The sequence below is a fragment of the Callithrix jacchus genome, chromosome 5 (genome assembly GCF_049354715.1).
Source record: "Callithrix jacchus isolate 240 chromosome 5, calJac240_pri, whole genome shotgun sequence".
NCBI lineage: Eukaryota > Metazoa > Chordata > Mammalia > Primates > Cebidae > Callithrix > Callithrix jacchus.
In genome coordinates, this window is record NC_133506.1 from 12,686,881 (window position 1) to 12,704,924 (window position 18,044).

An 18,044-nucleotide genomic window follows, 5' to 3' on the forward strand; every position below is an offset into this window, starting at 1 on the left:
AGTAACACCTGGTATCAGAGAAGTGCCAGGAATCCCCCTTCTCCACTTTCCCCTCCCAGGAATGGGAGAATATCAGTCACAGTCTCACTTGCAGCTGAGTGGTTGGAATAGAAATTTAGCAATTTGCATCATGAAAGTCATGGTGCCTGGCGGACACCTTGTGAAATGCTTAAGAGAAGCTCCCCTGTCAGGAGTCCAGGAGAGCCTGAGTCTGGGCTCAATAGGGCAGAAGCTGTCATGATCGTAGGAGAAATGAAGGGCCTGCCATGAGAGGGGTAGGCTGTTTGTTCAGTTTCCACCCACACCCACACACATGAAGGCATCCTAAGCCCTTCTCTGCACTGCAGAGGTTGACCCTGTGAATGGCACTTTTGAGATTCCCTTGACAACTAGATTCTTCTTGGGCTTGACCAGTTGGAGGTATCTGAGACTGAAGGGCAGATGGAAGGAGAGATCCACCCCCAATTCCTGCTTTGACTGGCACCATCCCCCCAGGAACAGTCCCTTAACCTAGCTCCAGCTCTCATTGGGCTCCTGTGCTGCCATTTCCTTCCCTTGCCCCCACCACCAGTCCTAAGGGCAGTAATGCTGCAGTCTGTTGCTTGTCTTTGGGACCCAATTACCCTCGTTGGTCCCATTAGCTCCAACCATACTGCTGAAAATAGCACCTTTATTAAAGGCTTCTCAGTTGAACCAGCTGAGTTGAATTTGTTTCTTTCTAAGATCCTGATGGGCACATGGAGAAAGAGTAAAGGTTCCAAGCATCCTGATTTGGGTGGGACTGGCTTTTTGAGACAGCAGGATGTAGATTGGAGGGGAAGAAAGACTGGAGTAAATTGGGAAGCTACAGGGGCAAGGCCCAGGAATCAAGCCCAAAGTAGAGCTGGGTCACATAAGTCTAAATTACAGGTCATCGTTGCTGGTCTATGCTGGTGCTAAAACCTGGAGACGGCCCTCTGGTGAAACAGGAGGCAGGAGTCTCTGGGCAATGGAGATGGCACAGTTGCATCTTCATTCTGGGGAATCCTTCTGCATCCATCAGGGCTCAGTCCCAATGGATTGGGGAGCCCAGAGCTGAGCATGGGGCTAGAACCAGCAATGGGCTCAGAGTCATGAGAGAAACTGAAGTGGGTCACATCAAGGCATGGGGTTCAGGGTTACTCCTATGGTCTTGGGGGCTTTGTATGGAAGAGTCCAGGGCCAGGCAGGAATGGACACAAATTAGCTGGTGACAGCTGTGTAGGGACAGAATCTGAGCCCATGAACAATGCAGCTTTGGCCCACTCTTTGGTGTTGGTAAGAGAAGGAAGGGATTATTACTGTGATAAAGATGGATGAGGAAGTCTTCATGAAAGCAGTGCTTCTGGCACAGGGAGGACAGTTGCAGAATATCTTTAGGAAGTGAAGTGCTAGTGTGTTATGCACAGTGGAGGAGTTCCGTTGGTAATACTCAGTATTTGACTGGGCTTAGGAAGAGTTCCTCATGGGCCAGCCTCCCAGCCTCCCGGCCTCCCTGCCTCCGGCCTCCCTGCCTCCCGGCCTCCTGACAGGAGTTTCTCTGAAGTCCTTCACGAGGTATGCACCTGGCAGTATCCAGGCCATCATGGCGCCCAGCTCCGCTCCTACTCACTTCGCTGATGGTGACCCAGGCCTGCCTGACCCCTGGACATTGTTGCTTCTCTCCAGGCATCAGCATGGGGCTGAAAGGAGTTAGGCCACAGTTCCTTTCCCATCCTGATCATGTCCCTTTCAGCATCTCTACCATAGAATGTGCTGGATAGGTTGAAGATGTAAATGTTTTGGAAAAAAAAAAAGCCAAGTGTGTAAAACTCTCAGTTTATTTTTCTATAGCTGAGATTAAATTAGCCCTTAAGCCTTGATTTCCACATTTTGGAGACAATTTGATTTTGTTAGTTCTCATATATATTTGCATCTGTCTCTGGGGCTTCATATTCTATTTCATTGGCCTGACTGTCTATCTTTCCTGCATGCCTCACTCTTTTAATTACCACAGCTTTATAATAAATGTTGCTCTCTGGTGGAATAAGTCCCTCCAGAAATTTGCCTTGGCTTGCATTACGGGGTAGACTTGTCAAGTTCTCTATTTATTTTTGTTTCTGGGTCTTGTGACCAACTATCTTGCTGTACCCTCTTATTGGCTCTATTTCTTTTTACTAGATCGATCTGGATTTCTGTGTAGACAATCATATTTTCTGCAAATAATGACAATGGATTCTTCCTTCCTCATCTTTTGTAACTTTTTTTCTTTTTCTTATTATGCCAACTTCTAGTACAGGATGAATGGAAGGGATGGGAGCAGATATTTGTATCTGGTTCTTGTTAAGGGAGTATCAACTTCTTTTAAATTCTCATTATAGGACTCTCAACTCACTTTTTAAGAAACTCCATTGGCTATCCCAGCAATTTGCCTTCCCCAGGATTCATTCTTCTCCCACTAGCCATACTTTCCTTGCTGCTGAGCTCTGTCTGTGAGAATGTCCTGGGGCTCCAGAGGGGAGTGGGAAGTTGCTTTTGCCTTCTAGGACCCACAGGGTAGCCCAGCATGAGCTCTCCCTTCCATGTCTTCTCCTATCTGCATATTTTGCAGGCGAACCTCTTCATCTTTCACATTTTCCAGTAAGTGGCTGTTGAATCAAGTGGAAAGGCATGCGACTGTTGCTCTCTCTCTGCTCCACCCTCTTTCTCCCTCAAGCTCTCTCTTTCCCCCTTCCTCTCTCCTCTTTCTTTCTCACTCCAAGGACAAATGGTAATTATCAGAGACAGTAGAAACCCACAAGGAGGAAGAATCACATTTTTCTTGATGCCCCACAATTTTCAAGGCCACAGCTCCTCAGTGGAGTTAAACTTCACATTTTGATGTGGAAGATCACTGGCTCCTTCCTATTCTCTCAACCTTCCCCTTCCCCTTGTATACCTGGGTCACTGGGAGTAGGAAGTAGCACTATTCCTTAGTAACTGTCCCCTCAGCTCTGCCAAGATTGACTTTAAAAAGCTTTGCAATTGCCACATAAAGGCTCAATTAAAGTCTTGGCCAAGGACTACCTTCTTTTCCAGTGTGGGATGGGAAGAGTGTGTGGTTTTCCTCTTTCCGTTCCATAGCAATAAGATAGAACAGATGAGCTGGAGCTTTCAAGTTCGTAGTGTTTTTTTTTCTTGGAAAAAAAATGAGGGCTGCTCTTCTGGACATGTATTCACCTGAAAGTGTGGCGTGTGGTTTGGTTAAATGTGTGTATTTCCATCCCAGTCCTTTCTGCCTAAAGGGTTTCAATTTGCATCAAAATGGCAGACTTGGGCAGGAGGGAGGGGTGACAGGGATGTCTTGCAAAGTGGCCATTTGGCTTTTTCAAATCTTGGACCCTATGGTTTTATCCAACTAACATCCAAAGTTATGTCTTGTGACAAACAAGGTTTAAACTTAAAATATGACTGTCAATTCTCATTACTCATGGTGGTCATGTTCTACAGTCATCTCAAACACTGAATTAGTGAATACTGAACCATTGCTCCTAGGGGAAGTACAGGTCAAGTTCATGCAAGCCACTGGTCACAATATTTTTGTCAAGAGATAAATACATAACTTTGTTGTATGTGTGTTTCTATTTAAAGACACCTTATTTAATGTATCTCATTGATTCATTAACACTGAACTCACCTCCAAAACCAACATAACTCATTCTTTAACAAAACTTATTGAACACATATTTTCTCTGTAAGGTGCATCAGTGCTTTCTTGTAGTTAAGAACAATAGACAGCACTTTATCACTGTGCTTGGGGACCATTTTAAACAGCAAAATCACCAACAGAAAGCAAAAAATCAAAAGACATGGCATTAAATAGATGTTGGAAAGGATAACTGTTTACTATATGAGAGCTGAAACAAGAAGGCAGAATGTCAGCTTGTTCAACCTCCCTGGGAATGTGCATCGGACGACTCAAATTATTCTCTGTTTTGTGCATGTACACAAATGACTGCAAAAGCACCATAAATACTGATTTTGGATTTACAAATAAATTTTAGTTCTGGATTTACAAATACAGAATTCAAGAATGAGGGCTCAGAAAAACAGAGAGCCAAATCATAAGTGAACTCCCATTCACAACTGCTGCAAAGAGAATAAAATACCTAGGAATACAACTAACAAAGGATGTGAAGGATCTCTACAAGAAGAACTACAAACCACTGCTCAAGGAAATAAGAGAGGACACAAACAGCTGGAAAAACATTCCATACTCATGGTTAGGAAGAATCAATATTGTGAAAACAGCCATGCTGCCCAAAGTAATTTATAGATTCAACACTCTCCTCATCAAGCAACCATTGACTTTCTTCACAGAACTGGAAAAAAAAATACCTTAAACTTTGTATGGAACAAAAAGAGAGCCTGCATAGCCAAGGCGATCCTAAGCAAAAAGAACAAAGCTGGAGGCATCACCCTATCTGACTTCAAACTATACTACAAGGCTACAGTAATCAAAACAGCATGGTACTGGTACCAAAACAGAGATACAGACCAAAGAACAGGACAGAGCCCTCAGAAGTAATGCCACACATCTGCAACCATCTGATTTTTGACAAATCTGACAAAAACAAGCAATGTGGAAAATATTCCCTATTTAATAAATGGTGTTGGGAAAACTGGCTAGCCATGTGCAGAAAGCTGAAACTGGACCCCTTCCTTACACCTTACACTAAAATTAACTCCAGATGGATTAAATATTTAAACATAAGACCTAACACCATAAAAACCCTAGAAGAAACCTAGGCAATACCATTCAGGACATAGGCATAGGCAAGGACTTAATGACTAAAACACCAAAAGCAATGGCAATAGAAGCCAAAATAGACAAATGGGATCTAATTAAACTTAAGAGTGTCTGCACAGCAAAAGAAACTATCATTAGAGTGAAACAGCAACCAACAGAATGGGAAAAAATTTTTGCAATCTATTCATCTGACAAAGGGCTAATATCCAGAATCTAAAAAAGCAGATTTACAAGAAAAAACAAACAAACCCATTCAAAAGTGGGCAAAGGATATGAACAGACACTTTACAAAAGAAGACATTTATGAGGCCAACAAACATATGAAAAAATGCTCATCATCACTGGTCATCAGAGAAATAAAAGTCAAAACCATATTGAAATACCATCTCATGCCAGTTAGAATGCTGATCATTAAAACATCTGGAGACAACAGATGCTGGAGAGGATGTGGAGAAACAGGAACACTTTTACGCTGTTGGTGGGAGTGTAAATTAGTTCAACCATTTTGGAAGACAGTGTGGCAATTCCTCAAGGACCTAGAAATAGAAATTGCATTTGACCCAGCAATCCCATTACTGGGTATATACCCAGTGGATTATAAATCATTCTATAAAAAAGAATAAAACACGGTGGCTCAAGCCTGTAATCCCAGCACTTTGGGAGGCTGAGGCAGGTGAATCATGAGGTCAAGAGATCGAGACCATCCTGGTCAACATAGTGAAACCCCGTCTCTCCTGAAAATACAAAAAAAATTAGCTGGGCATGGTGGCGCGTGCCTGTAATCCCAGCTACTCAGGAGGCTGAGGCAGGAGAATTGCCTGAACCCAGGAGGTGGAAGTTGCGGTGAGCCAAGATCACGCCATTGCACTCCAGCCTGGGTAACAAGAGCGAAACTCCGTCTCAAAAAAAAAAAAAAGAATAACAACAACAACAAAAAAATCGTTCTATTATAAAGATACATGCACACATATGTTCATTGCGGCACTGTTTACAATAACAAAGACCTGGAACAAACCCAAATGCCTATCAATGATAGACTGGATAAAGAAAATGTGGCACATATACACCATGGAATTCTATGCAGCCACAAAAAAGGATGAGCTTATGTCTTTTGTAGGGATATGGATGAATCTGGAAACCATCATTCTCAGAAAACCAACACCGCATGTTCTCACTCATAGATGGGTGTTGAACAATGAGAACACATGGGCACAGTGAGGGGAACATCACACACTGGGGTCTGTTGGGGGTGGGGGGCTGGGGGAGGGACAGCAGGGGGTGGGGAGTTTGGGGAGGGATAACATTGGGAGAAATGCCTGATGTAGGTGACAGGGGGATGGAGGCAGTGAATCACTATGGCATGTGTGTACCTAGGCAACAATCCTGTGACATGTGTACATGTACCCCAGAACTCAAAGTAAAATTAAGAAAAAAAAGAATGAGGGCGAACTCATCTTTATATGTAAAAAGGTCGTACATGAGAAAGCATCTATTAAAATCTTGTATAAAAATGTTTAAAGAAATACTTATTTTAAAGAAATAGATGCTTCTTTGAACACCTCCTGGAGATGAAGCACCATGTGCTTCCAACAGCTACTCACAAGGAAACCATGTTAACAATGTCCACTTTATTTTGCACATTGATGTCACTCCTGTATCAAAAAATTCCAGGTGAAGAGATATAACCCACTTTTAAATGATCAAGTGAAAACAAGGTTTAAACGTGGTTCCGTATGTCAAATGTGCCTCATGAAATCTGGCACCAAGAAAGTATACAAGTATACAGTGCAGGTGTGTTCTTATTTCCTATCATTTACCCCATTGATTTCATCTCTTCTTTCTTCACTTAAGAAAGGTGCCAAAATGGTAACAGCATAATTGGGAGTAGGGAGGCTGTAAGTGAACCATTCTGGCCAAGAAATTTCTATGTTTTCAAAGAAGAGTTTAGCGCATCCTAGGTTTAGTACATAAGAACAGATCTTGGGAAAGCCACAGAGATAAATACTTGGTCTCAAATGTGTTTTTTGACATCTTCATGGCCTCAGTAGTCTAATGAGCATGTCCAGGTGGAAGGGAAGGCAGCCATTTTGTTCTGTTTTGATTTCAGCCTAATGCAAAGTTTTGCCTGCAGGGTTCTAACCTCCTTCTATGGAAAACAAATATTATGAATGTAAGATTTATTGCCGAGGTAAAATGAGGAAACTGAGGCAGGTATAAAAAAGTGAGAAGCCAATTTATTCAGCTCCTGGGCAAGCTTCAGTGGCCCAAGTGGGGGCCAGAGAAGTCGCACCCGGCTGTTCAGGGCGTGGGGTTTTATGGGGAGTGCAGGCAATTGATTGGTTACTGGGGAAACAAAGAGAAGGCATTTCTATTGGTTGTTGCGGAGTACGAAGTACATGGAGTTAAAGTAGGAAGTACATGAAACTAGCTGCCATTGGTAGGTGGGACCTTGGGTAAGTGAGTCTTGATTGACTACTGGGGAAACAAAGAGAAGGCATTTCTATTGGCTGCTGAGGAGCAGGAAGTACATGGAGTTAAAGTAGGAAGTACATGAAACTAGCTGCCATTGGTAGGCGGGCAGGACCTTGGGTACGCCTGCCGGGGAAGTATGGGGCAGGCAGTTGCTGGGCAGGGAACGGTGGGGCTTCTTTAAAAAAAATTTCTCTGCAGGCTCTTTTAACAGTAGGCTGGAGGTTGGATGCATAATTTAGTGCTGAGTGTGGGCGTGGGCATGGTATGCAGAAGCGGGTGCAGGGAAGCTTTGTGGGGAAGCCAGATAATGAGCTCGGGTGATGACGCAGTTATCAGGCGTGGAGAGTGATGAATGTGTCCGTTTGACTCCCGGCAAGGCAACCGGCCTTACATTCCAACCTTTTTGATGATATAGGACGCCGCTTCTCTCTGACTACTTCCTGTTGAACGGGGTGGAGTGGGGGATCAGTTGGTTGGTGTCTCGGTTGTGAGTCGGATGGAGGGGTGAAGCAACATTTGATTTACAGCTATCCTGGAAATTTTCTTTATGTGAGTTTGTAAAAACCTGAGAAAGAAAGGGGCTAACATTAAGTAAAAGACAAATAATGATAAGAGGGATGATTTTTTTGAATTAAGAGGAAGGTTACTGTGTCTGCAATTTCCCTGGAGGTGGGAAAGGCTTTAATCCATCTAGAAAAAGTATTTATAAAGGTTAGGAGGTAGTGAAGTTTTTTGTGGGTGGGCATATGAGTAAAATTAATTTGCCAGTCTTGGGCCAGCAAGTTGCCACGCATTTGGTGAGTAGGAAACTGTGGCTTAGGCTTTTTCTTTCTTTTCTTTTTTTTTAATGAGTCCTTGAGAGTGTACTTTAAACAGGGGGATGTCTGTTAAGTGGGGGCTAGGCTGCCCTGTAGGCGATTGTGACAGGTTGAACCTGGTCTGGAGGGGAACTGTGGCAAAGGGGTTGTTGAGGGAGGCACATAAAAAGCAGTTGGTGAAATTTGTGTATTTGGCTAAATTTAACATGTTGATACCTTGTCAGTTTAGGTGAAGGCAAAGAGAAAGTAAGACTCTGGGTGAAAAGGAATAGTAAAGAAGGCATCTTTGAGGTCCAGAACTGTAAAATGAGAGGTAGTGGAAGGAATATTGGATAGCAGGGTGTAAGGGTTAGGGACTACTGGGTGGAGAGGTACTACCACCTCATTGATTAGATGGAGGTCTTGAATTAGATGGTGGTTTCTGGATGGCTGTAAGATAGGAGTATTACAAGGTGAACTGGTGGGGATAAGGAGTCCCTGGGCCAAAAGTCGAGTGATGATTGGTTTTAGGCCTTGATGGTGGTTTTTGAGATGGGAAACTGAGGATGGGAGGGAAAGTGGGTAGGGTTTTTGAGAAATATTTTAACTGGTGTGTGATATGTGGCCACTACAGGCTTGGAGAGATCCTATACTGAGGGGCTATCTCAGGGGAGATAGGGGGTTGAGGGGAAGGGTTATGACTAGGTACATTGCCAGTTAGGGTTAGTATTAGAAGATGGGTGGGGGATGAGGTTGGCTGTGAGGGGCTAGTGAGTTGGAGGGTGGCCCCTAGAGTTTGGAGGATGTCCCGCCCTAGTAGGGGAACTGGGCACGAAGGCATAATTAAGAAGGAGTGAGAGAATGGGTGTCCCTCAAGGTTACAGGCTAAGGGAGGAGTCTGGTTGGGGCAGGAGGGCTTTTCATCAATTTTCATAACTGACACCTGGGAAGGTGTGCTAGGTCTTGAGTAGGAAGGCAATACAGAATAGGTAGACCCCATGTCCACTAAAAAGGAAATGGATTTACCCGCTCCCTGTAGCGTTATTCTGGGCTCGGCAAGGGTGATAGGGGTCTCTGAGTCCAGGCCACATCAGTCATCCAGGAGGCCGAGGAGTTCAAATGAAGGGACTGTATCCTTCGGACCGGCCTGCCCCTCACATGGAGGTGTGGGGGGTGAGCCTGTAGTCCGGGATGGGCAGTCTACCTTCCAGTGTCCGGTCCGTTTCCAGGTAGGACAGGGTCCAAGGGCCGGACATGGACAGGGGCACTGTCGGGCCCAGTGTCCTTCCTGGCCGCATTTGAAACAGGGCCTGGGCAGGACCTTTGAAGCAGTCTGGGCGGGTCCAGAGGGTTCTGAGGGACCCTTTTGGAGGGGCTTTGATAGGCCCCTTACACCAGACGCTTGGTGAGTTGCCGGCCTCAGAGCCACTACAAGAGCTTGGGTTTGGAGGCTTACCTGTTGCTGCAGCTCAGCTTGGCGGGCAGCCTCAGCCTTTTCCTCTCGGCCATTAAAAACTTTAAATGCCATGTTTACCAGGTCTTGTATGGGAGTTTGGGGGCCTTCCTCTGCCTTCTTTAGTTTTTTTCTAATATGTGGTGCTGACTGGGAAATAAAATGGGCCGCTAGGAGGGTAGCCCCAGCTAAAGAGTCTGGATCGACTAGGGTATGAAGGACCATAGCGTTAGTTAGCCGGTCTAGGAAGGCAGCTGGATTTTCAGTAGGACCCTGAGTTATTTCCTGCAGTTTATCATAATGAACTACTTTTTGGGCTGCGTCCTGCATGCCCGCTAGGAGGCACTGTAGCATTTGGTCTCGGTGGCGGTGGCCATTTTGGCCAGTTTGATAGTCCCAGTTTGGATCGGCCTCAGGGACTGCCACTGCGCCTACTGGCATCTGATCATTAGTGAGATGTACTTGATCAGCGTGTGCCTTGGCTGCCATGAGGATGCAGTTACGCTTGTCAGGAGTAAGGATAGAGGACAGGATTACATAAGTGTCATGCCAGGTTAAGTCGTATGCCTGAGTGAGATAACGAAATTCCTTAATGTAAGCAGTAGGGTTGGCAGAGAATGACCCTAAGCTCTTCTCAATGGTGGACAGATCAGTAAGGGAGAAGGAACGTGTACTCGGACAACACCCTCTGCTCTGGCCACCTCACAGAGAGGACAAAGGAGGGAGTTTTTGTCACTGGGAGTGCTGTGTGAGCGAGTGTGAGCACTAACAGGAGAGTCCACATCTGAACTTGGAAGAGGAGGAGGAGCAGGAGGTTGGGGGTCCGCATATGGCGGGGGGTTAGTGGATGGAGTGGAGGGTAAGGAGAGTTTTTCAAGCAGATTGAGGTCAGAAAAAGAAGAGGAGGAGGTCGGCGAAGGGGCTGAGGGCAGTGGGGGGACGTTTTTTGCCAGGAGTACTTGGGCAGTACTGCAGGATGAGCAGAGGCTGGGGTGGGAGTGGAGGTGCCAGAAAGCCTGAATATAGGGAACCTCTGCCCACTTGCCATTTCTTTGGCAGAAGTTGTCTAAATCTGTTAGAATGTTAAAGTTGAGGGTGCCCCCAGGAGGCCACTTGGACTGGTTGTCTAGAGGATACTGTGGCCAGGCCACAGAGGAGAGGAAGAGTAACCTTTTCTTTTTTATAGAAAGACTCAGTTTAGGTAGATTTTGGACCAGGCATCCTAGTGGTGACTTGGGGTCTGGGCGGGAGTTCTGATTACCCATATTTTATCTTCTTCTGTTGCTTAAGAGCAAGAAGTGGACACGAAAAGCAATTATACCCAACACGGGTAGAAAAGCTCCTTTCCTGGAGGGGGAGGCTGAGAGAACTTACAGGCTGCAATGATAACAATGAGGAAGAAAATAAACAGGGACAGGGCTAGAGCTATTTGCCACATGGTAGAGTTAGAGGAAGTGAAACTAGTGGAAGTGGGAAGTGGGGTTTCAGTGGTAGAAGAATAGAAAGAAAAAGGAGAACAGATTTATTTGTAGAGGCAGGAACTCAATGAAGTTCCCCTGAAGCTAGTGGTCTGTTACCCACTGCAGAATATCCAGTACCTCCAGGGAGGCAGGCCTGAACCAGTGTATATCAGCAAGTAAGAGCCTAACAAAGCTGGTGAATCTACAATAAAGACAAGGCCACGTATAGAATTGATGAACAAAGGTGGGTGCCCCCACCCCACCCCCAGATGGGAGACCAGTCTGATGGTCACTTCAGAACTGTTGGTCCTGAGGTGAATCACCGTTATGCCTTATGACGTCCCCGTGGAACCACGGGTGGAGGCCTACACAAGCCCCGTAGCCGTTAAGCTGTGGGACTACACATAGACTCACTGACTCACACACTTGCTCAGGAAGGGGGGGGGGAGAGAGAGAGAGAGAGAGAGAGAGACTAAAAGTGCCAGAGAAAGAGAGAGAGAGAGAGACTAAAAGTGCCAGAGAGAGAGAGAGAGAGAGAGAGAGAAACTAAAAGTCCCTAAGTGGGAGTTGACCTGCCAAAGGGTAAGTTTGAGATTGAGATCCAGAGGTCTGTTTCAGTCCTGGGCAGAGCCCGGACTTGTGAACAGGGCTTCTTATCACCCAAACCTTAGTCGCTGCTGCGGAGATGATCGGAAGGGCGGCTCAGCATCCTGGGCTGTCCCCACCGAACACCGGAGATTACGAGAGGGTTCAGGAAGGTGGGGACATCTCCCTCAGATTCCTGGCCCTGAGAGACCCCTTATGGGGAGAAGACAAGGGTGTAGGGATGTCTCCACTATGCTCAGGTCCTCGGAACGAGGCCGGGGCCCTGTGCCCACAGTGAGTAATGAGAAGGAGTGCCCGACGTGGCCACAATTACGAGCAGGGAGTCCAGAGAGCAGGCAGCAGGAAAAGTTATGGGCAACAGAAGTCTTACCTCATGGCAGAGCAGCTCCTGGTCTAGCCTCCAGTGGAAGAGTTGGTTTCCCTCCCCAGGAGGGGGGTCTCACAACTCTTCTCAGGTTTCAGCACCAAATGTAAGATTTATTTCCGAGGTAAAATGAGGAAACTGAGGCTGGTATAAAAAAGTGAGAAGCCAATTTATTCAGCTCCCAGGCAAGCTTCAGTGGCCCAAGTGGGGGCCAGAGAAGTCGCACCCGACTGTTCAGGGCCAGCGGTTTTATGGGGAGTGCAGGCAATTGATTGGTTACTGGAGAAACAAAGAGAAGGCATTTCTACTGGCTGTTGAGGAGTAGGAAGTACATGGAGTTAAAGTAGGAAGTACATGAAACTAGCTGCCATTGGTAGGTGGGAGGGACTTTGGGTAAGTGGGCCTTGATTGACTACTGGGGAAACAAAGAGAAAGCATTTCTATTGGCTGTTGAGGAGCAGGAAGTACATGGAGTTGAAGTAGGAAGTACATGAAACTAGCTGCCATTAGTAGGCAGGCAGGACCTTGGGTACGTGGGCCTGCCAGGGGCGTATGGGGCTGGCAGTTGTTGGGCAGGGAATGGTGGGGCTTCTTTAAAAAAAATTTCTCTGCAGGCTCTTTTAACAGCGGGCTGGAGGTTGGATGCATAATTTAGTGCTGAGTGTGTGCTTGGGCATGGTATGCAGAGGCAGGTGTGGGGAAGCTTTGTGGGGAAGCCAGATAATGAGCTCGGGTGATGACACAGTTATCAGGCGTGGAGAGTGATGAATGTGTCCGTTTGACTCCCGGCAAGGCAACTGGCCTTACAATGAACAATTCCCCATTGATGTGCAAAGCTGAAACAGAGGGGGAAGCCATTGCTGGCTTAGGAGCTGAGCATGTCAGTCTTGTTCCTCAGTGCTGAATTTGTAATCTGACCTCCTGGACTCTGTGTGTTCCTCCCTGCTTTTTGTTTTTGCTCTCTGTAGATTCGACCCTTAGCCTTCCTTGACTGTCAGAATCACCCTGTTCTTTTCTGAACCTGTTATGTGCCCTCCAGATCAACTTCATTCTATGTCTGTCCTCACTGATTTAAGACAGGAGCACATATGTCCAGCCAGAGGGATGTAGTCTGGGGAGGACCAAAGTGCTTTCCAACTATTCATCCTCAAAGGTAGCAAGGAAATTTGTACCCAGGTGTATTAGTTTCTTATTGCTGCTGTAACAAGTCACCACAAACTTAATGGATTAAAACAACACAAATTTATTTTCTTACAGTTCTGGAGGTCAGAAGTCCAAAATGAGTTTATGAGGATAAAATCAAGGTGTCAATTATGGCAGATGGGAGGCAGGACTATATTGCAGCTCCAACTCATACAGACAGAACAGGGTGTGGAGCTCATACTGTGAATTTTAGCTCCAGAATGACTGCAGTAATAAATTAGGAATCCCAAGAGGACCACAGACCCTCTGAAGGAGGAAGACTGCTCCTGCAGGACCCAGGAGACACCCCAAATACTGTGCATGCCCAAACCGTGGAATTGGAAAAGAGAGTTCCTCCACTCTCGAACACATACCCCTCACTGGGGAAACTGAAGGTCTAGTTTGCCAGAGAAGATTTTGATTTTATCTGCAGCTGAGTCAATTTAGAGAACTGAGTGAAATAGGGGGGTAGAGGAAGCAGCGGGAAAGGCTCTGGGAGATTACTGGGTTCCCAAGCAGGCGGTTCCTGCCTGGCAGTCAGGGATCCTTCAGGAGAGCAGCCAGAGGCATGGGAAAAATGCCACGGAGAGAAGAAAGTCTCCAGCTGAACTTTGTAACAATTTGAACCTGTGGAGAAGACTTCTGGCCAGAACTGTGGGGAGGGTGTGAATCTGGCGTGCAGACTCCACAGGCGAGGGAAGAACTAAAGCCCTTTTCTTTTGCAGCTGGGAGGTGGGTAGCCTGGGGTAAGTTCTCAGCTCTGCTTACCCACAGCCATGAAACAGACTTGATACATGGGGGTGCATGGTGGAAGTGAGACTCTAAAGGCAAGGGAAGAACGAAAGCCCCTTTCTTTTGCAGCTGGGAGGCAGGTAGCCTTGGGCAAGTTCTCAGCCCTGTTTGCCCACAGCCTGGAAACAAACTTGGTGCTGTTAGGAAGTGCATGATGGGAGTGAGACCAGCCCTTCAGATTGCATGGGAGCTGGATGAGGCCTGTGACTGCTTGGTTTTCCTCACTTCCCTGACAACCCCTATGACTCAGCAGAGGCAGCCATAATCCTCCTAGGTTCAAAACTCCATTGACCTGGGAACCTTACTCCCATCTCCCATATCAGCCGCAGCAAGAACTGCAAGGAGAATCTGAGCTCAGACATGCGTGGCCCTGCCCGCACCTGATGGTCCTTTCCTACCCATCCTGGTAGCTGAAGACAAAAGACATATACTCTTGGAGGTTCTAGGGCCATGCTCGCGCCATACTACCACAGCTGATGCTCTCTGGAAAGTACCCCTCCTGACAGGAGGCCAACCAGCACAAAAACAGAGCATTAAACCACCAAAGCTAAGGACCCTCATGGAGTCCATTGCACCCTCTGCCACTTCCATCAGAACAGGTGCTGATATCCACGGTTAAAAGACCCATAGACAGTTCACGTCACAGGACTCTGTGCAGACAACCCCCAGTACCAGCCCAGAGCCTGGTAGACTTGCTGGGTGGCTAGACCCAGAAGAGAAATAACAGTCACTACAGCTCAGCTCTCAGGAAGCCACATCCATAGGAAAAGAGGGAGAGTACTACATCGAGGGAACACCCTGTGGGACAAAAGAATCTGAACAACAGCCTTCAGCCCTAAACCTTCCCTCTGACAGAGGCTACCCAAATAAGAAGGAACCAGAAAACCAACTCTGGTAATATGACAAAACAAGGCTCTTAAACACTCCCCCCAACCCCCAAAATCACACTAGCTCATGAGCCATGGATCCAAACCAAGAAGAAATCCCTGATTTACCTGAAAAAAAAATTCAGGAGGTTAGTTATTAAGCTAATCAGGGAGGCACCAGAGAAAGGTGAAGTCTCTAATACAAGGAAATCTAAAAAAATGATACAGGAAATGAAGGGATAAATACTCAAGGAAATAGATAGCATAAAGAAAAATCAATGAAAAATTCAGGAAACTACAGACACACTTTTAGAAATGTGAAATGCTCTGGAAAGCCACAGCAATAGAATTGAAAAAGTAGAAGAAAGAAATTCAGAGCTCGAAGACAAGGTCTTTGAATTAACCCAATCCAATAAACACTAAGAAAAAAGAATAAGAAAATATCAACAAAGCCTCCAAGAAGTTTGGGATTATATTAAATGATCAGACTTAAGAATAATAGGTTCTCCTGAGGAAGAACAGAAATCTGAAAGTTTAAAAAACATATTTGGGGGAATAATTGAGGAAAACTTTGCTGGCCTTGCTAGAGACCTAGACATCCACATACAAGAAGCACAAAGAACACCTGGGAAATTCATCACAAAAAGATCATCTCCTAGGCACATTGTCCTCCATTTTCTTGGAAAGAATCTTAAGAGCTATGAGACAAAAGCACCAGGTAACCTATAAAGGAAAACCTATCAGAGTAACAGCAGATTTCTCAGCAGAAACCGTACAAGCTAGAAGAGATTAGGGCCCTGTCTTCAGGCTCCCCAAACAAATTATCAGCCAAGAATTTTGTATCCAGCGAAACTAAGCATCGTATATGAAGGAACGATACAGTCTTTTTCAGACAAACACATACTGAGAGAATTCACCACTACCAAGACACCACTACAAGAACTGCGAAAAGGAGCTCTAAATATTGAAACCAATCCTTGAAACACATCAAAACAAAACCTCTTTAAAGCATAAATCTCAGAGGACCTATAAAACAAAAATACAATTTAAAAAGCAAAAACAAAAACCAAGGTACACAGGCAACAAATAGTGTGATGAGGGGAATGGTACCTTGCATCTCTTTACTAACATTGAATGTAAATGGCCTAGATGCTCCACTTAAAAGATACACAACTGCAGAATGGATAAAGATTCACCAGCCAACTATCTGCTGCCTTCAGAAGACTCATCTAACACAAAAGGACTCACATAAACTTAAAGTAAAGGGGTGGAAAGAGACATTTCATGTAAATGGACACCAAAGGCGAGCAGGGGTAGCTATTCTTACATCGACAAAACAAACTTTAAAGCAACAGCAGTTAAAAAGGACAAAGAGGGACAGTATATGGTAAAAGACCTTGTACAACAGGAAAATACCACAATCCTAAATGTATATGCACCTAATACTGGAACTCCCAAATCTAAAACAATTACTAATAGACCTAAGAAATGAGATAGACAGCAAAACAATAATAGTGGGGGACTTCAATACTCTACTAATAGCACTAGACAGGTCATCAAGACAGAAAGTCAAAAAAGAAACAATGAATTTAAACTATACCTTAGAACAAATGGACTTAACAGATATATACAGAACATTCCAGACAACAATGGCAGAATACACATTATAATCAATAGTGCATGGAACTCTCTCCAATATAGACCCTGTGATAAGCCTCAGTAAATTTAAGAAAATTGAAATTATATCAAGCACTCTCTCAGATCACAGTGGAATAAAACTGGAAATCAGCTCCAAAAGGAACCTGGATAAATACATGGAAATGATATAATCTGTTCCTGAATGAGCATTGGGTCAAAAACAAAATCAAGATGGAAATTAAAAAATTCTTCAAACTGAATGACAATAGTGACACAACTTATCAAAACCCCTGAGATACAGCAAAGCTGGTGCTAAGAGGAAAGTTCATAGCCCTAAATGTCTATATCAAAAAGACTGAGTCTGGGCACGGTGACTCATGCCTGAAATCCAGGCTGCCCTGCTGATGAACTGCCCCATGTAGTAGCGAGGTTTCTCCCAGCTGAGGGCTGAAGGTGAAGACCTTGCTTAGCAAAAGATATGTTGATTAAATAAATATGTTCCTCACATAGTGGTTCCACCACTGGGCACTCAGGGTTTCTGTATCCAGGTCCCTCTAGGGTAGGGCTGTCCAAACTTCTGCCAGGGAAGAAACCAACAAAAGTTGTGTTTGTGCTGCTATTTAAGAGAGCACGAGGCCGGCCATGGTGGCTTATGCCTGTAATCCAGCACTTTGGGAGGCCAAGGAGGGCAGATCACTTGAGATCAGGAGTTTGAGACTAGCCCGGCGAAACCCTGACTCTACTAAAAATACAAAAATTAGCCAGGTATTGTGGTTCATGCCTGTAATCCCAGCTACTCAGGAGGCTGAGGCAGGAGAATGCTTGAACCCGGGAGGCTGAGATTGCAATGAGTCAAGATCATGCCACTGCACTCCAGCTTGGGTGACAGAGCAAGACTCCATCTCAAAAAAAAAAAGGGCATCAAACACCTATTATGTACCCATAAGAATTAAAATTATAAAAAGAAGGCATCAGCAGCCCCAGGAGGTGATGTGTTCTGGTTGGCGCACCTCAAGAGATGCTGTGTTTGTCTCACAGCACCATGTAAGATAAAGTAGCAAATGTTAGAAGCCACGTGTGCTCATTGCTGCTTGCCAGCAAAATTTCACAAAGCCCCTGACTGTGACAATGTGCAGCTCTCTGGAGGCATGCTTTGAAGACAAAACAGCATAGAGACAAAACTTAGAATAGCCACAGTAAAATCTGATGAAAATTTTCAATTGACAATGACATGTAGCATTTTAAGTTAACAACAAGAACCACAGCTGACAGCATCCTATCGGGACCCACGCCTCTTGCCTGAGTCACTCTATTTCTCACAAGATGAATGACCCTAACCCTTGCCTTTTTCTGCACATAAGGTAACATCTGATGGGATTAATGATTATGCTTCTGTAAACCATAACCAGATAAAGCCTTCCATCCAGGCTTTGATGTGGTTGTACACGTGCTGAATCTTCACACCTGCATATAAATTGTGAACTAAAACACAGCTTTGGAGGCAGAACCTCTCTGAAAGACTCCCCCTGGGCTGTCGTCCTTAGTAAGACTTCTGAATAAAACCAATTTGAACTCTTTAAAAGCTGATGTTTATTTCTTTAGAATGCAGTTGGCTACTGGGAGGCACA

General features: G+C 45.3%; 1 long non-coding RNA gene across 3 annotated transcripts in view; it reads right to left on the reverse strand.

Moving 5' to 3' along the window:
- LOC103792815 (uncharacterized) overlaps positions 1 to 12,162 on the reverse strand; it is a 42,480-nt gene extending 30,318 nt beyond the window's left edge. For all 3 annotated transcript variants that reach the window (XR_619701.4, XR_008481195.2, XR_008481196.2), the window contains exon 1: positions 11,945 to 12,162. This is a non-coding gene — a long non-coding RNA (uncharacterized LOC103792815). The remainder of the gene's footprint in view (positions 1 to 11,944) is intronic.
- Between the last annotated feature and the right edge of the window lie 5,882 nt (positions 12,163 to 18,044).